Source organism: Lagenorhynchus albirostris, chromosome X (assembly GCF_949774975.1).
Source record: "Lagenorhynchus albirostris chromosome X, mLagAlb1.1, whole genome shotgun sequence".
Lineage (NCBI taxonomy): Eukaryota > Metazoa > Chordata > Mammalia > Artiodactyla > Delphinidae > Lagenorhynchus > Lagenorhynchus albirostris.
The window spans coordinates 91,373,026-91,399,616 of NC_083116.1; the positions used below are offsets into that span (position 1 = coordinate 91,373,026).

The following is a 26,591-nucleotide window of genomic DNA, read 5'->3' on the forward strand; positions in this document are numbered from 1 at the left end:
GTTTTCTGTCAGGCACGTGACTGGGGACTTGCCCCCCACTGTGATTCTTTGTACCTTCTTAAATGTTGGCCAGGTTTAGGGATGCTAACCTATTTATTTCCAGAAGAGAGGTGACCTGATAAGTTTTTCTGACACCACTGTCAGGAGGCAGGAGAAAGTTAATAGAGTTAGTATGACAGTGTCCTGAGGACAGTAGAGAAACCCCCAGCTGCAGAAAGACCTGGTCATTGGCCCTGGTCAGATGCTCCCCATATCCTGACTGCAGGAATGAGTGCTTTCTCAGAAAGAGAAGGGGCTGGCGAAGGGCGTGCAATTGTTGCTCATGCCGTGCCAGCATGTCCTAGTGTGACTTGGGCATCCAGGAACCAAGAAACATGCCAAGGTGTTCTTCCAGCCCACACTCTGCCCAGCTGTTGGGATCTACCGATCCGTAGAAGAGAAGGCTTGCCTCCACCACTTCCCGGCCCTTTGGGCCTCTTGTACGTCATAGCTAAAGACCGCACATCCCAACGGGCTGTCAGGATTGTTTAAAGGAACATCTCTAGCGCTCCCAGCCCAGAATGTGTCCTAAGGCAGGCACCTGGTAAGTGGTGGTATTACCAAAGCAAGCTTGGGTCCACTCACCCACACCCCATAAAACTTATGTACTGACACCAGGTCGTGGTGAAGGAAAGTACAGCGTGTACTGCAGGGCACCAAGCAAGGAGTCCAGGCAACTAGTGCTCAAAAGGCCTGAACTCCCCGATGGCTTTCAGGGAAGGGTTTTTAAAGACAGAGTGAGGCAGGAGGTTGTGGGATGTGTGATCAGCTGATGGCCATTCTTCTGATTGGTTGCTGGTGAGGTAATCGGGGAGTCAACCTCATCAACCTTCTGCTTCCAACCAGTCTGGGGTCTAAGTGCTTGTGGTCAGCATGCAGTTAAGGTCTTCCACCTGATGGGGATTTCAGTATCTGCAAAACAGCTCACAGGGTATGGCTCCGGATATTATCTATAGCCCTTGGGGAGGAACTAAAGGTCCTTGACTTTGTTTAATGGCTAAACTATTATTTTGTCTTGCTTGACTGTTTTCCTTTGTTTCTGCATTTTCTCACTTCTCTGATTAAATTATTCTTTGAAACTTGGGGAAGACCAAGGAGGCTAGAGTTTTTCTACAGATGAGAAGCAGGTGGAGGACATGGGAGGGGTCTGTCCCGGGAAGGCCTCTAGGGTCCTGCTTGGTTACCGTGGCAGTTTCTGCTGTCCTCTCCCCAACGCCCCCTCTCCACAGCACAGGGGGCGTGCTGGTGCCAATGCTGCTCCTTCCTGCACTGTGTGCTTCCCTCCCCTTCACCACCAACCTTGCCCAGGGTCACCACTGAAAACGTCTTTTTTTTTTTTTTTTTTTTTTTTGCCCAGGGCCCAGGAGTGAACCCGGGCCCTTGGCGGTGAGAGCACAGAGTCCTAACCACTGGACCGCCAGGAATTCCCTGAAAACATGTTTTTAAATGGCAATTAGGCCTCTAAGTTAAAATTCATTGTGAAGTGTAACCCCAGCAGGCCCAGGTTACTCAAGCCCTTACGTTCCAGGAAAAGCCTGTCTCGGGAAGACTGGTCCTTGCCCCACTCCTGGGAGAGCACCACAAAGAGCCTGGCGTGTTCTGCCTAGTAGGGTATTTCTGTAATCCAGGCACCTCTGGTCCATCTGACCAGGTGCTTCATGCTAATGGTGTGACGTATGGTGAGGGTCTGTTTTGTATGTCTGAGGCCCTCGGCTGTGCTGTATTAGTTTGACATCTGGGGGCTGTAGACCGAGTAGCTAAAGTGAGTGACGTGGAAGCTGCATGCCTGCACGACTGACCTCCAGTCAAATCTCTGGACCCCTAGGCATGGGTGAGCTTCCCTGGCTGGCAACGCTTTGCATGTGTTGTCACACATCATTTCTGGGAGAATTAAGCATTGTCCATGTGACTCCTTTGGGAGAGGACAACTGGATCTCACCACTGGTTTCCACTGGACTTCACCCCTGCACCTTTTGCCTTTGCTGATTTTACTTTCACTGTCATAAATCCTAACTATGTGTATGGGACTTCCCTGGTGGTCCAGTGGTTAAGACTCCATGCTCCGAATGCAGGGGGCCTGGGTTCGATCCCTGGTCAGGGAACTAGAGCCCGCATGCCACAACTAAAGAGCCCGCATGCCACAACTAAGACCTGGTGCAGCCAAATAAATAAATAAATAAATAAATTTCTTTTAAAAATAATAATAATTCTGTATATAACAGCTCAGCAGGACTCACAGACTCTGAAAAGAACTAACAGCTTTTCTGAGTTCCGAGTCCTTCTAGGGAATCTTTAAGCCTGAGGGTGGTCCTGGGGAACCCGAACATACTGTTCCTGTAGATTCTGAGGTTGGTTTGTTTCAACCATCCCAGTGGGTGGACCTCATGAACACAGTGTGACTCCGCCCCCAGCAGTACACTTGCTTGGTGTTTGTGCGGAGGTTGCAGACCTGAGGAGCAGCAGCCGGAGGGCACTGCTGTGATTTTCCTGCCTCCGAGGAGCAGAGGTCCTGAGTACTTGCAGTGGGCGGCAGCTGAGGGAGCTTGCTGTCTTGCTGTGGTGCAGGGTTCTGCTGAGGGTCCCTGGTACTGCCTCTTCCTGGAAGTTTTCCCTGCAGTGACTGAGGTGACAGGTCCATCAAGCAATGTCTTGATGGCGTTCTGCTCTTTGAACTGGGTGAGTTCCTGTAGGAAAGGGAAGGCCAGTTGCAAGTGTTCATCTCCTGCTGCACTGCATCGCTGTGTGTGCCACTGCCTCTGCAGATTTCCCACAGGCAGGAGAATGTGCAGAGTGAATGGGGCTGGAATAGACAAAATGGGAATCCACCCCAGGGAACTGGTTGATGGCTCCAATATGTTGGCATGAAGCCAATCACATGACTGTCAGGTGGCACAGAGGTTAGAGCTTTAGTCTCTGGATGACTGTGTCTGTTAGTTGAGAAGTGTGTGTACCACAATAAACCCCAAAGGAGGAAGACTTCAGCTAGCTGATGACGATTCTACTTTCAAGGTCTTTCTGTTATTGAAAGATGTTGTAATAAGCCAGAGTATAATAATATGTACTGTGGACTTAGACTATGCCAGGCACTGTGCTATGTTATTTATATTCATTTGTAATTTAAAATTCTCAGTAGAATCCCTCACTATTATTATACCATACCTTCCAGATCGGGAGACTGAAGCATACAGATGTCAAGTGAGTTATCCAACGCTTCACAGCTAGTAAATGAAATAAAGAGTTAAGATTAGGCGGTTTGGCTCCAGAATGCATACCCTTGACTTCTATACCATTCAGTAGTCATGAGCACATCGTCATTTAAGAAAAGGATCTGGACGTTTACATGTCTTGGTGAATTTTGTGGAGTAAGTGGCAGAACTCAAACTAGAATTTAGGTGTCCTGACTCCAGATCCCATTCATTTTTCAAGGTGATTCGTCTTTTCCCCCCGTCCTCTGGAGCAGTACATCTTAGACTTGAATTTACATAGGGTTCCCCTAGGGATCTTGTTAAATTGCAGCTTCTGATTCAGCAGTTCTGTTGGGGATGCTGAGTGTCTGCATTTCTCACAAGCTCCCAGGTGGTGCTAATATGCTGGTCCTCAGAACACACTTTGAGTCCAAATAAGGTTTTACGGACCCCTCTGGTTTAGCAGCTATGACTTCTGCTTGGAACACACACACACACACACACACACACACACACACACACATGGAGACACAGTGATGAGGGAGTAGGATTGGGGTGCTCTCTGATCTCACTAGTGAGACCCCTCACTAATTCCCTTTTGGGGTTGAAGACTCTGAGGCCCATGGAGGGAGAGTATGCTTCAGGGAGTTGTTAACAGGCTGAGACTGGGACCTGTTCCACTTGACTTCCCAGCCAATGTGCCCCTCTCCTCCTTCCCTCCCTCTGTTGCACAGAAGCTTCTGGGGGAAGAGAATAGTAAAGGAATGGGCATTGTTCAATGATGGATTATTTAAGACTTTATAAGAACCACCAGGGTGATCTCCATTCTAGGCCTCCTTGTCTCCATGTTGTACTGAACACAGGTCTCAGCTGCCCAAGAGGACCCAGCTATACTGAGCCCAGGTCAAAAGGTCAAAATATTGTGTTGGTCAAAAAGTTTGTTTGGGTTTTTCCATAAGATGTTACAGAAAAACCCGAACAAACTTTTGGGCCAACCCCAATAGCTCTCCTCATAGGTCTGCATACCCATGCAGGCACCACTCTGGGGAAAACGGACCCACAGAGGTCTCTCTGATGGTCAGACACTATTTGTAAGCACACCCCTGTCTACAACCCCAGGGACTACCAGTAACTAGATACATGCTACAACTCTTGTATTAGTCTGGGTAAGCCAAACTACTGGAATAATTAGACGGAAAATATAATGGCTCAGACACAACCTTTCTTGCTCACATAAGAATCAACCATGGGTAGTCCATATTAAACGGTGGTGTTCCTCCATATAGATCGAGGCTGTTGGCATCTCTGCCCTCTTCAACATGGCTTCCAGGGCACTCTAGTTGTCATCATTCCTGGAAGTGAGAAAGAGAATGGAGGAGCACAAGTCAGGAGCCACCACTAGCTTTCAGGATCACCATGGTACAGAAAGTCAGGAAGTTTTTTCTGAGACCCAGAGGTCAAAAAACTGCAGAAAACCATTGCTGACAGCACAGGTGTCCCATGGCCCCAGGGTGGTTGGGTGATTAGCATAGCAAGGAGTCTAGCAGGTGCTGCAAAACTCACATCTGCTTACAGCAGAAATTAATACAACATTGTAAATCAACTATACTTAAATAAAATTAAAACCAAACAAAACTCACATCTGCTGAAAAATACTTGCCTACTCTTCCTGCTAGAGGAAAAGTATGGTTTCTAACTCCCTTCTTCCTTCCAAATTTCATGCAGAGAGGTCACATTGGCAAGCAAGTCTGAGAAATGTAATCTCAATGCTTCCAGCCCCGGCAGTACAGGAGAGGGGATGGCAATGGGAATGTCGCAGAGTGCCAACAGACAATACCTGGCACATCTTTGAAAATCCCATTAAAATTGAAAGATTTGTCTCCCTTTTCCTCCTTCCAGACTGAAGTTGATCCCTGTCGATGTCTCCAGTGTCACTCTGCAAACTGAAGCATCAACTGCTGAGGCAAGCAACAGTGGTTTGTGTCATGGAATTGTCTTCTTCTCCTGGCCCTGGACCCTATGGATATCAAGTGAGCCCTAATTTGTGCTCCCCACTATCTTTGTACACACTTGTACATGTATGTTCTTATAGATGTGCGGGTACATACACACAGACCCACATCTCAGACAGCAGATCCTCAAGTGCAAAGTACTGGCCTCCAAAGCCCTGAGCAGCTTCACAGTGGAGAAGCCCAAAACATTCATAGGTGTTAGGGCCAAGGAGGCTTCAGAGAGTTGGGAGAAATTCCTAGATTCTGCCCAAATGCCCCTGACCTCAGAGGCCAAGGCTGTAGTCATGGGGGCATTCGGGTAAAGAGCATCCTCCTGGGTACTGAGCTTGGAGATGGATTCCAGGATTTATTTTATATGACACCTCTGAGAGCATTCCTTTCAATGGAAAAAATTTTCTTCCCTTCCTGAGGGACCAGTCTACTCAGTAAAGACTCAGTGAACATGAGCAAATTATAATGAATGAAGACTCACATTTCCCAAGTTGTGTTCCTGTTGGAGGAATTCTTAAGTCACCGATTCTGACCTAGAGGAATCTTTTGCCAGAGAAAATAAAGCTAGAGAACCTAGATCAAGACTGGCAAATCTGTTGCCCTTATGCTGCCATTATATTCTACATACACGGCAGCTATCGTTTGTCAATAATGTGAATTGGGAGATTGGGATTGACATATATACACTAATATGTATAAAATAGATAACTAATAAGAATCTGCTGTATAAAAAAATTAAAAAAAAATAATGGTACTCTTTCTGGTCAAGGTCAGACAGGCTCTTAGAATTCTTCTCAACAGTATGTTCTAGTCTACCTCTACCAATCAGAGTTGGTAATTATGTTGAAACCTATTTGCTATGCCTGCCCTAGGTCAGCATTTCACAAAATGTCTTCCATGAAACACTGGTTCTCTAGCTTATTAACAATCATGATGTGAGTAAAAGGTTCTATGATCATAAAAACTTGGGAAACATTGTTTAGATGTGTTTTTTTTTTTTAATGGAGAGACTTCTACAACCACTAGGATACTATGTAGGTAGGATACTATATAGATCTCCCAAAAGGTCTGTAAAATACAGCATTTTCCAGGGGCTTCCCTGGTGGCGCAGTGGTTGAGAGTCCGCCTGCCGATGCAGGGGACGTGGGTTCGTGCCCCGGTCCGGGAAGATCCCACATGCCGCGGAGCGGCTGGGCCCGTGAGCCATGGCCGCTGAGCCTGCATGTCCGGAGCCTGTGCTCCGCAACGGGAGAGGCCACAGCAGTGAGAGGCCCACGTACTGCAAAAAAAAAAAAAAAGGTGAAAAAAAAGGTAAAAAAGAAATACAGCATTTTCCAAATGTATTTCACCATAGAACTCTTTCCAAAGAACGTGTTGGGAGACAAAAAGGATTATACATGGAATAATAAGAGGCTTTCTCTGGGTGGCCTGACAGTGGGCTAGGCGGGACCAGTGGCTCCTCCTCCCCCAGATAGAGTGAGGGACTGCTCATGATCTCAACTTCCCACAAGGTTGCTGGGCAGCTGTCATTTTCAGCATTCCCCTGAACATCTGGCACCTGAGCTCAAATACTTTTCCTCTGCTTACAATGGCACTTTCATGCTCATGCTGTGAAAAGGAAGATTGTCAGGGGTGGTCCTGGTCCAGCTGCACCCAACCCAAGCATGTCTCTCTACAGGATAACGAGAGAATGTGAGACTTGTGCTTTGTGCTGATCCATGTGTCTGTGACCCAGCCTGCCTCAATGATGCTTGCTGGTGATTGAGCCCTTTGCCTGACAGTGGTACCTAATGTGGAGTGAACATGGCAGAAAAGTTGAACTGTTTCACTTGAGGGGTGGGAAGCATCCTCTCTGGGGTTGAGGACAAATCACCAGTAGTGCTAATGATTGAATGGCCTCATTTTCTGTGGGCCACAAATGCCCCTGAACTGGCAGGCCATGTGAACTTATGGCCTTATGATTGTATGGCCACAATGTCTATAGGTCCCAAAAACACTGCTGAATGGGCAGTTCATTTGCTTCTTGGTGGCTAGTCACTGTGTAGTTAAAATGTCTAGGGGCCACAGATGCACACCTGAATGGGCAGATAATTTGGCTGTGTCACTATGAAAAATTGAGGCTGAGAGACAAGGCTGCCTGTTGTTAGATCTCTCGTTTACTCTACTTTTGAGCTTTTTTTTTTTTTTTTTGCGGTACACTGGGCTCTCACTGTTGTGGCCTGTCCCGTTGTGGAGCACAGGCTCCAGACGTGCAGGCTCAGCGGCCATGGCTCACGGGCCCAGCCACTCCGCGGCATGTGGGATCTTCCCGGACCAGGACACGAACCCATGTCCCCTGCATCGGCAGGCAGACTGTCAACCACTGCGCCACCAGGGAAACCCTACTTTTGAGCTTTAAAGATGAAAAGAAAGGGACAAGAGAGGGCCCCTCAAATCCGGACACCACTGTGGCAGCTGATGCAGCCCAACCCCTCAGATTTTATCATCATTCAGTGTACCAGATAGAGGACTTTTGGAGAAAGTCAGGTGCATGTAAAAATGTGACACTTTATGGAAATAGTAAGGCTTCCCCCAAGACTGGTACCATGAAGGGCTGAAGGAATCTGAGAGATTGGATAATTTGTCTAGATGAATCAATTAACTTTTTTTTTTTTAATTTTTGGCTGTGCCACATGGCATTCGGAATCTTAGTTCCCCAACCAGGGATCGAACCCATGTCCCCTACACTGGAAGCACGGAGTCCCAACCACTGCACCACCAGGGAAGTCCCTTGATTAACTTTTATCATTCCATTTCCCTTCTATTGCCCTGTTAGTTTTGCAGTCTTTAATTATTCTTTTTTCTTTTTTTTCTTGCTGTACGCGGGCCTCTCACTGTTGTGGCCTCTCCCATTGTGGAGCACAGGCTCCGGACGCGCAGGCTCAGTGGCCATGGCTCACGGGCCCAGCCGCTCTGCGGCATGTGGGATCTTCCCAGACCGGGGCATGAACCCATGTCCCCTGCATCGGCAGGTGGACTCTCAACCACTGCGCCACCAGGGAAGCCCCCTAATTATTATTTTAGTGGTTACCCTAGAGGTTACGACATACATGCCTCAATTTATGTCTTCTGTAGATTAATACTTTTACTGCTTCTTCCACAATTCAATGATAGAAAATATTTTAGGTCAATCCCCTCTTATCATTTATACTATTGTTGACCTGAATTTTAATTCTACATATATTTTAAGTCTCTCTATGCATTATTATAATTGCTTAATACAGTCAGTGTTCATATAGTTTTATCCACATATTTACTCTTTATTCTTCATAACGCTTTCACTTTTTATTTTTTAAGCATCATTATTTCCTAACTTTAAGAAATCCCTCTAGTGTTTATTTTAGTGTAGGTCTGCTGGCAATTAATTGTATCAGTTTTGGTTTTTCTGAAATCAGCTTTATTTCATCTTCGTTTAAAAGGATATTTTCCTTGAGAATAGAATTCTAAGTTAGCAGTTATTTTATTTCAGCACTTTAAAGATATCATTTCATTGTATTTGTTGAAAAGTCAGTTGCCGTTCTTATTGTTTCTCCTTTGAATGTAATGTGCCTTTTTTCTCTGGCTGCAATTAGATTTTCCTTTTTTCTCTTTTGTTTTCAGCAGTTTGACTATGATGTGCCTAGTTATGATTTCCTTTGTATTCATTCTGTTTGAGATTAGTAGAGCTTTTTGAGTCAGTGGCTTGATATCATTTGTCAATTCTGGTATCTTTTCAATCTGGTATTCCTTCCAATTAAACATATATTGAACCTTTACACCATGTTCCATGTCTCTTACACTCTTCCCATTATTTTTCGTTCCTTTTTTTCATAATGCTCCAGCCTGAATAGTCTCTGCTAACTCATTTCCAGTTCACTAAACTTCTATTATGCTATATCTAACATCTACTTAGTGCTTATTTTAAGCTGTGTTTTTTAGTTCTAGAATCCCCATGTGATTCTTTCTAATGTCAATAATTTTGTCACCTAATTTCATTTTATTTTTATGTGGACCATTTTAAAAGTTTTTATTGTATTTGTTACAATATTGCTTCTGTTTTATGTTTTGGTTGTTTTGGCTGCGAGGCATGTGGGATCTTAGCTCCCTGACCAGGGATCAAACCTGCACCCCCTGCTTTGGAAGGTGAAGTCTTAACCACTGGACCGCTGGAGAAGTCCCTGTCACCTAATTTCTTGAACATAGTAATCATAGTTTTTTTTTTAAAGTTGTATCTGATAACTCAAATATTTGGATCACTATTGGGTTTATTTATATCACCTATTTTATCTTGGTTTCCTTCATCTGATTCATGGCATGCCTGTTATATTTTTTTGTTGTTGAATGCCAGAAATTGTATATGAAGTGTTTTAAAAAATTTCTCTGGATAATGTTTCATCCTCTAGAAATAATTTACTTTTCTTCTGGGGGCCAGATATAGTAGAAGCAGATAACCTTGGCCCATCAAGGATTAAGATGAGGGCTTCCCTGGTGGCGCAGTGGTTAAGAATCTGCCTGCCAATGCAGGGGACACGGGTTCGAGCCCTGGTCTGGGAAGATCCCACATGCTGTGGAGTGACTAAGCCCGTGCGCCACAACTACTGAGCCTACACTCTAGACCCTGTGAGCCACAACTACTGAGCCCACGTGCCACAACTACTGATGCCCATGCTCCTAGAGCCCGTGCTTCAGCAACAAGTGAAGGCACCGCAATGAGGAGCCCATGCACCTCAACGAAGAGTAGCCCCTGCTTGCCACAACTAGAGAAAGCCCGTGCGAAGCAATGAAGAACCAACGCAGCCAAAAATAAATTAAATAAATAAATAAATAAATTTCAGAAAAGGATTAAGATGATCTGAGAATCTATTTCATCTTCATGAGGGCTGATGTATAACTGGTTTGCCTCTCCTAGGACAAAGCCATTCAGGATTTTTACCTGAAAGCCTGGTAGACCCTGATCTCTAGTTTTCTAGTTTTTGTCTCTATTACTATGAGACTTCCAAAAGCTCTGCTTAAGTTTTTAGCTTTTTAGTTGCTGCTTTCTGCTTGACTTCATGACATCTTGTCTTGTGTAGTTTAGAAATTGAACTATGCTCACAATTTGGAGCTCAGTTTTCTGTGGTTCCTTTTTTTTTTGTTGGATCTTGACCTTCAAGTCTTGGCTGCCTTAATAACAAGCAGTAAATCCAATTTTTGTGCCCTACTTCATGAGACTTCTCAAAGCTATGAATCGCTATTTTCTGCTCTTCACCTTGGCTCTTCACCTTGGCTCTTCACCTTGGCTCCACACAGCTTAGGAACTGACAAATGCCTCAAGGGAGAAAGAAGCAGCTCACCTCAATGTGTTTCCCTTTACTTAATCATCTAGACCTCTCTAATGCTGGTTTCCTTGCTTTATCTCTGATGCCTTTAAAAAGCTGTGATCTTTTGGTGTTTTGTCTAGTTTTCATAGTTTCTATCAGCCAAAGAATTGGTATGAGAGAAGATAACCTGTCACATTTGGAAGAAAAAAATCCTTGCTATAGAATTTCTATAGATATCAGTTACCAGTTGAAGAAAGATTCCTTCTATCCCTGGTTTGCAAAGAGGCTTTAATATGAATGGATGTTACATTTATTAAATGCCTTCTCTGTATCTATTGAGATGTGATTTTTCTTCTTTATTCTATCATTATAACATTGCATTCATTGATTTATGAATATTACATTCCCAGAATAAACCCAGTTTACTAATGACCTATTATCTTTTAATATATTTATGGAGTTAATTTACTAATGTTTCATTTAGAATGTCATGAAAAAGATTGAACTAAATTTTCCTTTCTTGTAATGTTCTTGTCAGCTTTTGGATCAAAGTAATGCTGACCTCATAAAACGAGATGGAAAAGGTGCCCTTCATTCTTCTCTTTGAAAGAGTTCCTTTTCTTTTTGTTTTGTTTTGTTTTTGCGGTACGCGGGCCTCTCACTGTTGTGGCCTCTCCCGTTGTGGACCACAGGCTCCGGACGCGCAGGCTCAGCGGCCATGGCTCACGGGCCCAGCCACTCCACGGCATGTGGGATCTTCCCGGACCGGGGCACGAACCCGTGTCCCCTGCATCGGCAGGTGGACTCTCAACCACTGCGCCACCAGGGAAGCCCTGAAAGAGTTCCTTTTCTTTGGAAGAGTTTGTGTAATATTGGTGTTAGTTCTTCCTTAGCTCCCTGATAAAATTTGTCAAGTAAGCCATGTGAACCTTGAGTTTTCTGTATGGAAAAGTTTTAAATTATGGATTAAATGTTTATAAATAGATGCAGGAAAATTTAGATTCTCTACTCATGTGTCAGTTTGTTACAGTATTTCCTTAGAATTTAGCTCATTGCATCTCAGTTTCATATTTTTAGTAAAAGCTTTTCATAATCTTTTCTAATGACCTTTTTAGTGTCTGTAAGATCTGTGGTGATATTCCCTTTTTCATTCCTGATATTAATTTATTTGTGACCTCCCACCTTAATCCAGCCAGGTATTGAGCTAATTTAAGTCCAAGCTTCGTTCCTAGGAATGATCTATTTCAGTTCACACTTATTCCAGTTAAAATCTTGGAGTGTTTATAAAGACCTCTCTGCATTGGCATGCCCTGAACTTTCAACGACCACGAGAGTGCTGAAATCGCTGAGTTGCAGCTCTCACTTGTAGAATGCGCAGAATGGTGATCACTTTGAGAGGAAAGCCAGCCGTTCTTGGCTTCCTTCTACTTCTGGGTCTTAGCTGTACAAAGTCTTAATGCCTATGATTCTATGATGCCTTCAAACAGTTGTTGTTATATTTTCCCCAGGTTTTCTAGTTGTTTTCCCTGGGATAGTTGGTCCAAAACAAGTAATTCATCTTTTGTTAGAATTTTTTCTTACATGATGTTAATATTATACCTCAGTTATATTGAGAAAACTAAATAAAAATTCTTCTCCAGTGAACAAGGATCACATTTTTTATAGCGTATCTTGTCTTCAGATACACATACTAAATATAAGTACTTTGAGGTCTTTTTGTTCAAAGGAATCCTTTTTTACATGAATCAAGCTTTGTCACACTTTGTCAAAGTTTTACCTAACGGAATTATCTAGTGGGAAGAACGTTGGCTTTAGTGCAGATACCACAAGAGGTACTTTCAACATCCATTCTTGACTCCTTCTAACTTTCCCTCCTTTTAACAGTTATTGGAAGTTAAGAAATAAAACCCCTCAGTTTTCTCACCTACCTTATATTGAGTTGGACTCGTGACAGTTCTGTCCATTAATGATTAAGTGGAATTATATGGAGAGGGCATCTTTCTCAAATTAAAAAAAACAAAGCCTGGAAAGGAGAAAACTTTTTTACCATTAACCTCTTTATCTTTGCTTATTTTTGCCTAGAATATAGATAATATCTGGTAGGAGCCCAGTCATTTTGTAAGAACAAGAAAAGAAACATGAGAACAAACTAAGAAGTGGTTAAATAGTAACAATCTGGGTCCCTGACAGGATTATTGAGCCATTGCATCAGTCCCAGACTGGCTATCATCAGACTCCTTATTAGAGGAGCTAACTAAACATCTTGTTTTTCCCAGGCCATTGTGAGTCAGCTTCCCATTATTTGCAGCTGAAAATATTTCTAACTAATAGAGACTGAGATTCAGGAGAACTTGGTTCTAATTCTAATGTGACCATAGTGAAATGTCTATGCAAAAGTAAATTGTATTTCTGTATACCAGCAAAAAGACATTTAGAAAATGAAATTAAAAGAAAACATTTTATCCCTAGTGCCCAGATCTTGATCTTTAACCGCCATTCCCACTAAAAGGGAACCAGAGATTTTTAGAGAAATATCTGATTCTGGGTCTGGACCTAGAAGAATACATGATGAGCATAGGTTATCTTCTTGTGCTAGAAAAGACACACTTAAAGATTAATGTCTAGGGCTTCCCTGGTGGCGCAGTGGTTGAGCGTCCGCCTGACAATGCAGGGGACACAGGTTCGTGCCCCAGTCCGGGAAGATCCCACATGCCGCAGAGCGGCTGGGCCCGTAAGCCATGGCCGCTGAGCCTGCGCGTCCGGAGCCTGTGCTCTGCAACAGGAGAGGCCACAGCAGTGAGAGGCCCACGTACCGCAAAATAAATAAATAAATAAATAAAAGATTAATGTCTAAAGGACATAGGAGGCATCATGAAGGGCCTTCACTGGCCACATTTGATCATTTGAGCACCAAGATGAAAATGGCTGCAATTTGTTGTAATACATTAAATAAATACAAAACCATGAGTTCATACTGATACTCCAAAAACAGTCAAATGAAAAAAAGATGAAAGAAAAAGAGAAGAAAGCTCTTTGTCGTTGTCTTAGAATGAGTTCTGGGTTAACAAAAATGGAAAGTTACATACAGAAGGTTTATTGGGGAGAAACATCTGTAAGAGGTTGAGGAAGATAGGATTGGACAGAGGGAGAATTTACCCTCAATGCAGTTGCAACTGAGGCCTCAGACAGTCTTACAGGGAGCTCTGGAGCTGGGATGGCCCTTCAGAGTTGTCCCAAATGGAAGGCTGGACCTTTGTGTTCCTGCATAAGACACTCATTTAATACTGCCTGCTCCCTGAGCAGAGGTGGGGAGGTGAGGGCATAACTTTGAGTGAGGCAGTTGCCTGTAGCTGAGGGTAGTTCCCAATGAGAGAGATAGCTGTGAGGTCAGTAGCTGATTTTCCCAGAAACTGGGGGATAATGTATTGGCCCCAAAAAAGAGATTTGAGTGGAGCAACACAGTATTCACTACAGCAATTATTTATAGAAGAATGCCACCCAATAAATAGAGAAAGAATTAAATAATTGATTCAGGTAAGGAACCTCAAGAGATGTTACCTTAGTCAGCTTAAGCTGTTAAAACAAAATGCCATAAACTGAGTGGCTTATCAACAACAGAACTTTATTTTTCACAGTTCTGGAGCCTGGAAATTGGAGCTCATGGTGCCAGTATGGTTGGGTTCTTGGTGAGGGCCCACTTCTGGGTTGTAGCTAGCTGAACTTCTTGTTGTATCCTCACATGGTGGAAAAGGAGCAAGCTAGCCCTCTGGTCTCTTCTTACTAGGGCAGCAATCCCATTCATGAGGCTCCACCCTCCTGACCTAATCAACTTCCAAAGGCCCCACCTCCTAACACTATCACATTGAGGGTTAGGATTTCAACATATGGATTTGGGGGGGACACATTCAGTCCGTAGCAGATGTTAAATGCATTTGATAAAAGGTTGTTTGAACAAGATGCTCACATAGAACCAAAATGTTATTCTACAAATTATTTGCTAATTGCATCCTTAATAGGGGGTTGCATAGTAGCACCTATGAAATATTCTTGGCAGTTATTAAGTATTTGTGTTAAAAATGCTTAACCTGGGCTTCCCTGGTGGTGCAGTGGTTAAGAATCCGCCTGCCAATGCAAGGGACACGGGTTCGAGCCCTGGTCCGGGAAGATCCCACATGCTGCGGAGCCACTAAGCCCATGTGCCACTACTGAGGCTGCGCTCTAGAGCCCATGAGCCACAACTACTGAGCCCACATGCCACAACTACTGAAGCCCGCGCACCTAGAGCCCGTGCTCTGCAACAAGAGAAGCCACCGCAACGAGAAGTCCGCACACCGCAGCGAAGAGTAGCCCCCGCTTGCTGCAACTAGAGAAAGCCTGTGCACAGCAACAAAGACCCAATGCAGCCAAAAATAAAATAAATAAATTTTAAAAAATGCTTAACCTAAAACTGATCAAACTTCTGTACCTAACTTCAAGTCTGTAGAAAATACAGGAGAGAAAAGAAAAGTTGAGATGAGATCATAGGAAACAATCAGATGACATGGAACATGGGACATTCTACAAGTCAACTAGCACTGTTTCTTCAAAAAGTCAGTATTAGGCTAACAGGTCATGGCAAGGTGATGATGGTGTAGATTTGATTTCTCTAAATACTGTCTTAAAAATAGAACCATTATGATAGCAAAAGAAAAACTTCACAGACTACATTTTGAACAAAACAAGGTGACAAGCATCCCCAGGAACCTTATAATGCAAATGAGTGAAACCAAGACATTAATAACAGAAAGATCTTTGCACAGGTTTAGCAGTACGGAAGAGTACCAGAGGGAATATAGGGTCATTCTGATGGTCCATGATCCCAAGAGCACTGAATTCCTCAGTGTTTACTCCTCAGCTCACTTACTTACTGCCTCAGTTTCTACCACAGGGGTTACCCCTACCCCTAGTGTCCTCACCTGACAGATTGTCCACTTGGGTCAAGACCCTTTAAGATTCTTCCAGCTGGATGCCTTCTGTGGCATCCACTTGGCCCCTGGGAAAACCCAAACCCTCTCACTCCACCAAACTCTGGACATGCAAACTGTCTTCACCACTGCTCTTTCTTCATCTTGCCATTTCAGGCTGCTATACCAGGCTCTGCTCTACAAGTTTATCTAGGTGGGAGAAGTCATCAGTCATTATCTTCACCAACACTCCAAAGTCCTGAGGACAAGTTTTACCAACAACTCTCTCAAGTTGCACCCAAGAGACAGGATTGGTCTGTGAATTTCTGCAGCTCAGCAGCTGGGGAAGAAACAGATGTCAGCCTCCCCATCTGAAAGGCAACCTCCATTATTCTGAGTTATCTTGGGACTCCCCTTCTTAACTTGAGGTGGTGGTGGTGAGATCCAAAAGAAAGCAGCAAAGTAATCTCTAAAGCAAGATTTCCTTTCAAAAAATACTTTTTTTTTTTTTTTTGCGGTACGTGGGCCTCTCACTGTTGTGGCCTCTCCCGTTGCGGAGCACAGGCTCCGGATGCGCAGGCTCAGCAGCGATGGCTCATGGGCCCAGCCGCTCCGCGGCATGTGGGATCCTCCTGGACCGGGGCACGAACCCGCGTCCCCTGCATCTGCAGGCGGACCCTCAACCACTGCGCCACCAGGGAAGCCCTCAAAAAATACTTTTAAGAAAGAAATATCCAACCTACTCTCACAAAGGTTGAAGGAAAATGATGGACTGATAACCCAAGAACTTGGCCACCTTACAGTTAAATTTTCCAGAGTATGTCTAGACACCACATAAGAGAATGAATCTTCCAGAAATTAATAGATATAAATAAAATATTTGTACTCTTCCCATTTTATCTTTGTACCTGCCTGTAGGATGGGATACCTAGTATTTTGTAAAGCCAAAATAACCTTATTTTTAATTTTTAAAAAAATTTAATTTAATATTTTTTAACATCTTTATTGGAGTATAATTGCTTTACAATGGTGTGTTAGTTTCTGCTTTATAAAAAAGTGAATCAGCTATACATATACATATATCCCCCCTCTTGCATCTCCCTCCCACCCTCCCTATCCCACCCTCTAGGTGGTCACAAAGCACCGAGCTGATCTCCCTGTGCTATGCGGCTGCTTCCCACTAGCTATCTGTTTTACATTTGGTAGTGTATATAAGTCCATGCCACTCTCTCACTTTGTCCCAGCTTACCCTTGCCCCTCCCCATGTCCTCAAGTCCATTCTCTACGTCTGCGTCTTTATTCCTGTCCTGCCCCTAGGTTCTTCATAACCATTTTTTTCTCAGATTCCATATATATGTGTTAGCATACGGTATTTGTTTTTCTCTTTCTGACTTACTTCACTCTGCGTGACAGACTCTAGGTCCATCCACCTCACTACAAATAACTCAATTTTGTTTCTTTTTATGGCTGAGTAATATTCCACTGTATATATGTGCTACATCTTCTTTATCCATTCATCTGTCGATGGGCACTTAGGTTGCTTCCATTTCCTGGCTATTGTAAATAGAACTGCAATGAACATTGTGGTACATGATGCTTTTTGAATTATGGTTTTCTCAGGGTATATGCCCAGTAGTGGGATTGCTGGGTCGTATGGTAGTTCTATTTGTAGTTTTTTAAGGAACCTCCATACTGTTCTACATAGTGGCTGTATCAATTTACACTCCCACCAACAGTGCAAGAGGGTTCCCTTTTCTGCACACCCTCTCCAGCATTTATTGTTTGTAGATGTTTTGGTGATGGCCATTCTGACTGGTGTGAGGTGATATCTCACTGTAGTTTTGATTTGCATTTCTCTAATGATTCGTGATGTTGAGCATCCTTTCATGTGTTCGTTGGCAATCTGTATGTCTTCTTTTGCGAAATGTCTATTTAGGTCTTCTGCCCATTATTGGATTGGGTTGTTTGTTTTTTTCATATTGAGCTGCATGAGCTGCTTGTAAATTTTGGAGATTAATCCTTTGTCAGTTGCTTCATTTGCAAATATTTTCTCCCATTCTGAGGGTTATCTTTTCATCTTGTTTATGGTTTCCTTTGCTGTGCAAAAGCTTTTAAGATTCATTACCTCACATTTGTTTATTTCCATTTCTCTAGGAGGTGGGTCAAAAAGGATCTTGCTGTGATTTATGTCATAGAGTGTTCTGCCTATGTTTTCCTCTAAGAGTTTTATACTGTCTGGCCTTACATTTAGGTCTTTAAGCCATTTTGAGCTTATTTTTGTGTATGGTGTTAGGGAGTGTTCTAATCTCATTCTTTTACATGTAGCTGTCCAGTTTTCCCAGCAGCACTTATTGAAGAGGAGGTCTTTTCACCATTGTATATTTTTGCCTCCTTTATCAAAACTAAGGTGACCATATGTGCGTGGGTTTATCTCTGGGCTTTCTATCCTGTTCCATTGATCTATATTTCTGTTTTTGTGCCAGTATCATACTGTCTTGATTAGTGTAGCTTTGTAGTGTAGTCTGAAGTCAGGGAGCCTGATTCCTTCAGCTCCGTTTTTCTTTCTCAAGATTGCTTTGGCTATTGTGGGTCTTCTGTGTTTCCATACAAATTGTGAATTTTTTTTTCTAGTTCTGTGAAAAATGCCATTGGTAGTTTGATAGGGTTTGCACTGAATCTGTAGTTTGCTTAGGGTAGTATAGTCATTTTTACAATGTTTATTCTTCGAATCCAAGAGCATGATTTATCTCTCCATCTGTTTGCATCATCTTTAATTTCTTTCATCAGTGTCTTATAGTTTTCTGCATGCAGGTCTTTTGTCTCCTTAGGTAGGTTTATCCCTAGGTATTTTATTCTTTTTGTTGCAGTGGTAAATGGGGGTGTTTCCTTAATTTCTCTTTCAGATTTTTCATCATTAGTGTATAGGAATGCAAAATATTTCTGTGCATTAATTTTGTATCCTTCTACTTTACCAAATTCATTGATTAGCTCTAGTAGTTTTCTGGTAGCATCTTTAGGATTCTGTATGTATAGTATCATGTCATCTGCAAACAGTGACAGCTTTACTTCTTTTCTGATTTGGATTCCTTTTATTTCTTTTTTTTCTCTGATTGCTGTGTCTAAAACTTCCAAAATTATGTTGAATAATAGTGGTGAGAGTGGGCAACCTTGTCTTGTTGCTGGTCTTAGAGGAAATGGTTTCAGTTTTTCACCATTGAGAACGATCTTGGCTGTGAGTTTGTCATATATGGCCTTTATTATGTTGAGATAAGTTCCCTCTATGCCTACTTTCTGCAGGGTTTTTATCATAAATTGGTGCTGAATTTTGTCGAAAGCTTTTCCTTCATCTATTGAGATGATCATATGGTTTTTCTCCTTCACTTTGTTAATATGGTGTATCACATTGATTGACTTGCGTATAGTGAAGAGTCCTTGCATTCCTGGGATAAACCCCACTTGATCATGGTGTATGATCCTTTTAATGTGCTGTTGGATTCTGTTTGCTAGTATTTTGTTGAGGATTTTTGCATCTATGTTCATCAGTGATATTGGCCTATAGATTTCTTTCTTTGTGACATCTTTGTTTGGTTTTGGTATCAGGGTGATGGTGGCCTCGTAGAATGAGTTTGGGAGTGTTCCTCCCTCTGCTATATTTTGGAAGAGTTTGAGAAGGATAGATGTTAGCCCTTCTCTAAATGCTTGATAGAATTTGCCCGAGAAGCCATCTGGTCCTGGGCTTTTGTTCGTTGGAAGATTTTTAATCACAGTTTCAACTTCAGTGCTTGTGATTGGTCTGTTCATATTTTCTATTTCTTCCTGATTCAGTTCTGGCAGGTTGTGCTTTTCTAAAAATTTGTCCATTTCTTCCAGGTTGTCCATTATATTGGCATAGAGTTGCTTGTAGTAATCTCTCATGATCCTTTGTATTTCTGCAGTGTCAGCTGTTACTTCTCCTTTTTCATTTTTAATTCTATTGATTTGAGTCTTCTCCCTTTTTTTTTCATGATGAGTTTGGCTAATGTTTTCTCAATTTTTAAAATTTTCTCAAAGAACCAGCTTTTAGTTTTATTGATCTTTGCTATTGTTTTCTTCATTTCTTTTTCATTTATTTCTGATCTGACGTTTATGATTTCTTTCCTTCTTCTAACTTTGGGGATTTGTTTTGTTCTTCTTTCTCTAATTGCTCTAGGTGTAAGGTTAGGTTGTTTATTTGAGATGTTTCTTGTTTCTTGAGGTAGGATTGTATTGCTATAAACTTCCCTCTTAGAACTGCTTTTGTTCCATCCCATAGGTTTTGGGTCATCGTGTTTTCATTGTTATTTGTTTCTAGGTATTTTTTGATTTCCTCTTTGATTTCTTCAGTGATCTCATGGTTATTAAGTAGTGTATTGTTTAGCCTCCATGTGTTTGTATTTTTTACAAATATTTTCCAATAATTGATATCTAGTCTCATAGCATTGTGGTTGGAAAAGATACTTGATACGATTTCAGTTTTCTTAAATTACCAAGGCTTGATTTGTGACCCAAGATATGATCCTTCCTGGCAAATGTTCGATGAACAATTGACTTGAAAGTGTATTCTGTTGTTTTTGGATGGAATGTCCTATAAATATCAGTTAAGTCCATCTTGTTTAATGTATCGTTTAAAGCTTGTGTTTCCTTATTTATTTTCATTTTGGATGATCTGTCCATTGGTGAAAGTGGGGTGTTAATGTCCCCTACTATGATTGTGTTACTGTTGATTTCCCCTCTTATGACTGTTAGCATTTGCCTTATGTGTTGAAGTGCTCCTTTATTGGGTGCATAAATATTTACAATTGTTATGTCTTTTTCTTGGATTGATCCCTTGATCATTATGTAGTGTCTTTCTTTGTCTCTTGTACTAATCTTTACTTTAAAGTTTATTTTGTCTGATATGAGAATTGCTACTCCAGCTTCTTCTGATTTCCATTTGCATGGAATATCTTTTTCCATCCCTTCACTTTCAGTCTGTATGTGTCCCTAGGTCTGAAGTGGGTCTCTTGTAGACAGCATTTATATGGGTTTTGGTTTTGTATCCATTCAGCCAGTCTACGTCTTTTGGTTGGAGCATTTAATCCATTTACATTTAAGGTAATTATCAATATGTATGTTCCTATTACCATTTTCTTAATTGTTTTGGGTTTGTTTTTGTAGGTCTTTTCCTTCTCTTGTGTTTCCTACCTAGAGAAGTTTCTTTAGCATTTGTTGTAAAACTGGTTTGGTGGTGCTGAATTCTCTGAACTTTTGCTTGTCTGTAAAGGTTTTAATTTCTCCATCGAATCTGAATGAGATCCTTGCTGGATAGAGTAATCTTGGTTGTAGGTTTTTCCCTTTCATCACTTTAAATGTGTCCTGACATGCCGTTCTGGCTTGCAGAGTTTCTACTGAAAGATCAGCTGTTAACCTTATGGGAATTCCCTTGTGTGTTATTTGTTTTTTTTTCCCTTGCTGGTTTTAATATTTTCTCTTTGTATTTAATTTTTGATAGTTTGATTAATATGTGTCTTGGTGTGTTTCTTCTTAGATTTATCCTGTATGGGACTCTCTGCGCCTCCTGGACTTGATTAACTATTTCCTTTTACATATTAGGGAAGTTTTCAATTATAATGTCTTCAAATATTTTCTCAGTCACTTTCTTTTTCTCTTCTTCTTCTGGGACCCCTATAATTCGAATGTTGGTGAGTTTAATTTTGTCCCAGAGGTCTCTGAGACTGTCCTCAATTCTTTTCATTCTTTTTTCTTTATTCTGCTCTGCAGTAGTTATTTCCACTATTTTATCTTCCAGGTCACTTATCCGTTCTTCTGCCTCAGTTATTCTGCTACCGATTCCTTGTAGAGAATTTTTAACTTCATTTATTGTTTTGTTCATCATTGTTTGTTTGCCCTTAAGTTCTTCTAGGTCCTTGTTAAACGTTTCTTGTATTTTTTCCATTCTATTTCCTAGATTTTGGATCACCTTTACTATCATTACTCTGAAATATTTTTCAGGTAGACTGCCTATTTCCTCTTCATTTGTTTGGTCTGGTGGGTTTATACCTTGCTCCTTCATCTTCTGTGTGTTTTTTTGTCTTCTCATTTTGCTTATCTTACTGTGTTTGGGGTCTCCTTTCGCAGGCTGCAGATTCGTAGTTCCTGTTGTGTTTGGTGTCTGCCCCCAGTGCCTAAGGTTGGTTCAGTGGGTTGTGTAGGCTTCCTGGTGGAGGGAACTAGTGCCTGTGTTCTGGTGGATGAGCCTGGATCTTGAATTTCTGGTGGGCAGGACCCTGTCTGGTGGTGTGTTTTGGGGTGTCTGTGATCTTATTATGATTTGAGGCAGCCTCTCTGCTAATGGGTGGGGTTGTGTTCCTGTCTTGCTACTTTTTTGGCATATGGTGTCCAGCACTGTAGCTTGCTGGTCGTTGAGTGGAGCTGGGTCTTAGCATTGAGACGGAGATCTCTGGGAGAGCTTTCGCTGTTTGATATTATGTGGAGCTGGGAGTTCTCTGGTGGACCAATGTCCTGAACTACGCTATCCCACATCAGAGGCACAGGCCTGACACCCGGTCAGAGCACTAAGACTTTGTCAGTCACACAGCTCAGAAGAAAAAGGAGAAAAAAAGAAAAGAAGAAAGAAAAAATAAAATAAAGTTATTAAATTTAAAAATAATTTTTAAAAATGAAAAAAATTTAAAAGTAATAAAAAAAGAAAAAAAAAAGAGAAGGAAAGAAGAGAGCATGCAAGCCAAATAACAAATCCACCAATGAAAAGCACCAAAAACTGTACTAGAAAACAAAACCACCACCACCAACAACAAAATAATGGGCAGGCAGAACCCTAGGACAAATGGTAAAAGCAAAGCTATACAGACAAAATCACACGAAGAGGCATACCCATACACACTCACAAAAAGAGAAAAAGGAAATATATATATATATATCGTTGCTCCCCAAATCCACCACCTCAATTTTGGGATGATTCATTATCTATTCAGATATTCCAGAGATGCAGGGTACATCAAGTTGATTGTGGAGATTTAATTCACTGCTCCTGAGGCTGCTAGGAGAATTTTCCCTTTCTCTTCTTTGTTTGCACAGTTCCTGGGGTTCAGCTTTGGATTTGGCCCCTCCTCTGTGTGTAGGTCGCCGAGGGTGTCTGTTCTTCGCTCAGACAGGACGGGGATAAAGGAGCAGCTGATTCGTGGGCTCTGGCTCACTCCGGCCAGGGGGAGGGAGGGCCATGGAATGTGTGGTGAGCCTGCGGCGGCAGAGGCCCTCATGACATTGCAACAGGCGTGCTGTGTGTTCTCCTGGGGAAGTTGTCCCTGGATCACGGGACCCTGGCCGTGGTGGGCTGCACAGGCTCCTGGGTGGGAAGGTGTGGATAGTGACCTGTGCTTGCACACAGGCTTCTTGGTGGCGGCAGCAGCAGTCTTAGCTTTTCATACCCATCTCTGGTGTCTGCGCTGATAGCCACAGCTCACACCCATCTCTGGAGATTGTTTACGCGGTGCTCTGAATCCCCTCTCCTCGCGCACCCTGAAACAATGGTCTCTTGCCTCTTAGGCAGTTTCAGACTTTTTCCTGGACTCCCTCCCAGCTGGCTGTGGCACACTAGCCCATTCAGGCTGTGTTCATGCAGCCAACCCCAGTCCTCTCCCTGGGATCTGACCACTGAAGAAGCCAGAGCCTCAGCTCCCAGCCCCCACCCGTCCCAGCCAGCGGGCGAGCAGACAAGCCTCTCAGGCTGGTGAGTGCTGTTCGGGCACCAATCCTCTGTGCGGGAATCTCTCTGCTTTGCTCTCTGCACCCCTGTTGCTGTGCTCTCCTCCGTGGCTCTGAAGCTTCCCCTCCACCACACCCCATCTCCGCCAGTGAAGGGGCTTCCTAGTGTGTGGAAACTTTTCCTCCTTCACAACTCCCTCCCAGTGGTGCAGGTTCCATCCGTATTCTTTTGTCTCTGTTTTTTCTTTTTTCTTTTGCCCTACCCAGGCGCGTGGGGAGTTTCTTGCCTTTTGGGAAGTCTGAGGTCTTCTGCCAGCGTTCAGTAGGTGTTCTGTAGGAGTTGTTCCACATATAGATGTATTTCTGATGTATTTGTGGGGAGGAAGGTGATCTCCAAGTCTTACTCCTCTGCCATCTTGAAGGTCTCTCCAATAACCTTATTTTTTATAGACAGATTTTTTTTCTAGAAATAATACATATAGTCCTTTAAGCTGACAGGAAATGACACTAGGTGGTAACTCTAATTCACCTAGAAAAATTAAAAGTTCCAGAAAAAGATAAAATGTAGGTAAATATAAAATGCTATATATATTTAAAACATTTTCTTAACAAATTTAAAAGAAATAAGGTTTCATAAAATAATAATTATAAGCCTCTTTTGTTCAGCTTGTAACATATAAAGATATAATATATGACAATAATATCACAAAGAAGGGGGAGGAAGAAATGGAGCTACGTTAGTGTAATTTTTCTATATTTTGCCAAAGGTAAGTTAGTATTAATATGAAGTAGATAGTGACAAGTTAAAATACATATAGTAATCCCTAGAGCAACAACTAAGACCGTAACTTAAAAAAAATAGTGAAACAATTCAGCAAAGGAATTTACATGGTATAATATAGAAAAATGTATAACAGCAAAGAAGAAAGTAAAGGAGGAACAGTGAAACAAAAAAGACATGGGACAATAAAAAATAACAAAATGGGAGATGTAAATTCACCATATAAATAATTACATTAAATGTGAGTAGATTAAGCATTCCAGTCAAAAACCAGACATTGTTAGGACAGAAAACAAGATCCAACTTTATGCTGTCTGTAAGAGACACACTTTATTTTGGAGGACACAGGTACATTAAAAGTAAAAGGATGAAAAAAGATATACAATGCAAACAGCAACTAAGAAAGTGTTGAAGTGGCCATGCTAATATCTGACAAAATAGAGTTTAAGACAAAAAAGTATTATCAGAGTTAAAGGAGGATATTTCATGATGATAAAAGTGTAAATTGACCAGGAATCTATAACAATTATGAACCTATATGCACATGACAATAGAGCCCCAAAATGCACTAAGCAAAAGCTGATAGAACTGAAAGGAGAAACAGACATTTAACAATCATAGCTGGAGATGTCAACACCCTACTCTAAATAATAAATAAAAATCTAGATAGGAAATCAGCAAGGATATAAATGACTTGAACAAGATTAGCAAACTTGAACTGACTGACATCTATAAAGCATTCCATCCAACCAAAGCAGAATACATATTATTTTCAAGTGCAAATGGAACATTCTCTAGGATAGACCATATTAGTCCATAAAAAGTCTCAGTAAATTTAAAAGATTTGAAATCATGCAAAGCATATTCCCTGGCCACAACAGAAATGAATTAGAAACCACAAAGAATGAAATTTGGGAAATTTCCAAATATTTGGAAACTAAGTAACAAACTTCTAAATAACTCTTGAGTGAAAGAAAAAAATCAGAAAAGGAATTTAAAAATATGTTGAAGTGAAAGAAAATGAAAATATAACATATCAAATTTTATGGGCTGCAGCTAAGGCAGTGCTTAGAGGGATATTTTATAGCTTTAAACACGTATATTAGAAAAGATAGAGAAGATACCAAATCAATAACCTAAGCTTATGTCTTAAGAAATTAGAAAAAGAAGAACAAACTGAAACAAACAGAAGGAAGAATATAATAAAGATTAGAGGAGAAATCAATTAAATAGAAAACAATAACAAAAACAAAACTTTTGAGAAAATCAATGAAACCAAAAGTTGGTTTTTAGAAAAAAATCCACGCATTTGAAAAACCCTTAGTTAGACTGACTAAGAAAAAAGGAGAGGCACAAATTACCACAATCTGGCATGAAAGAGGCATCATCATTATTGATCTTTCACTATTGATGAAAAGAACGGTTGGGGAATACTATGAACAACTTTATGCGAACAAATTAGAAAATGTAGATAATATGGACCAATTATTAGAAATATATAAATCACCAAAACTGATAGAGTATAGATAAAACTGATAGAAATAGAGAATCTGAATAGACTTGTAATAAGTAAATGCAGTGAATTTAGTAATTAAAATTTTGCCCACAAAGAAAAGTTGAGGCTCAGATTGTTTCACTGGTGAATTCTATGTAATATGTAAAGAAGAATTAACATTGATTCTCACAAACTTTTCTAGAAAACAGAGAAGGGAACACTTCCCAATTCATTGTATGAGACCAGTATTACCCTGATACCCAAACCTGATAAGGATAGCACAAGAAAAAAGTAAACAATACTGACTGATAACCTTCATGAACATAGATACAGTAATCCTCAACAAAATATTAGCAAACCAAATCCAACAGCATATTAAAAAGATTATACACCATTACCAAGTGGAATTTATTTCAAGAATGCAAGATTGACTTTATCATCTCAAAATCAATTTGTATAATAAATTGTATTAGCAAGTAATGGATTAAAAATGCATGAATCATCTCAATAGATACAGAAAAAACATTTAATAAAATCTAACATTCAAGATAAAAACACAAACCAAAACCTGTCAGCAAACTAGTAATAAGCAGGGACTTCTCAATTAGGTAAATGGCATCTATGAAAAACCTACAGCTAAAATCCTATGTAATAATGAAAGACTGAATGCTTTCCCTAAATTGGGAAAAAGGCAAGATGTTTACTCTTGCCACTTTTATTCAACATTGAACTGTATGTTCTAGCCAATGCAACAAGAGGAAAAATTAAAGGTATCAAGATTGGAAAGAAAGAAGCAAAACTATCTTTCTTTGCAGATTATAGGACCCTGTATGTAAGAAAATCCTACGGGAATCTACAAAAAGCAATTACTAGATCTAATAAACAAGGTGAACAAGGTTGTGGGACACAAGATTGATACACAAAAATCAATTGTATTTTTATATACTAGCAATGAACCATCTGAAAATGAAATTTAAGGGAAGGATTCCATCCACGCTAGCACCAAAGACAATAAAATACTCAGGAATCAATGTAACAAAAGAAATGCAAGACTTGTACACCGAAAATACAAAATATTGCTGAGGAATTAAAGAAGATCTAAGTA

The 26,591-nt window shown here is 41.3% G+C and overlaps 1 long non-coding RNA gene across 3 annotated transcripts in view; it reads left to right on the top strand.

Moving 5' to 3' along the window:
* The window catches only part of LOC132513727 (uncharacterized), a 124,193-nt gene that overhangs the window by 1,168 nt on the left and 96,434 nt on the right, over nucleotides 1-26,591 (top strand). For all 3 annotated transcript variants that reach the window (XR_009538526.1, XR_009538525.1, XR_009538524.1), the window contains exon 2: nucleotides 5,124-5,254. This is a non-coding gene — a long non-coding RNA (uncharacterized LOC132513727). The remainder of the gene's footprint in view (nucleotides 1-5,123; nucleotides 5,255-26,591) is intronic.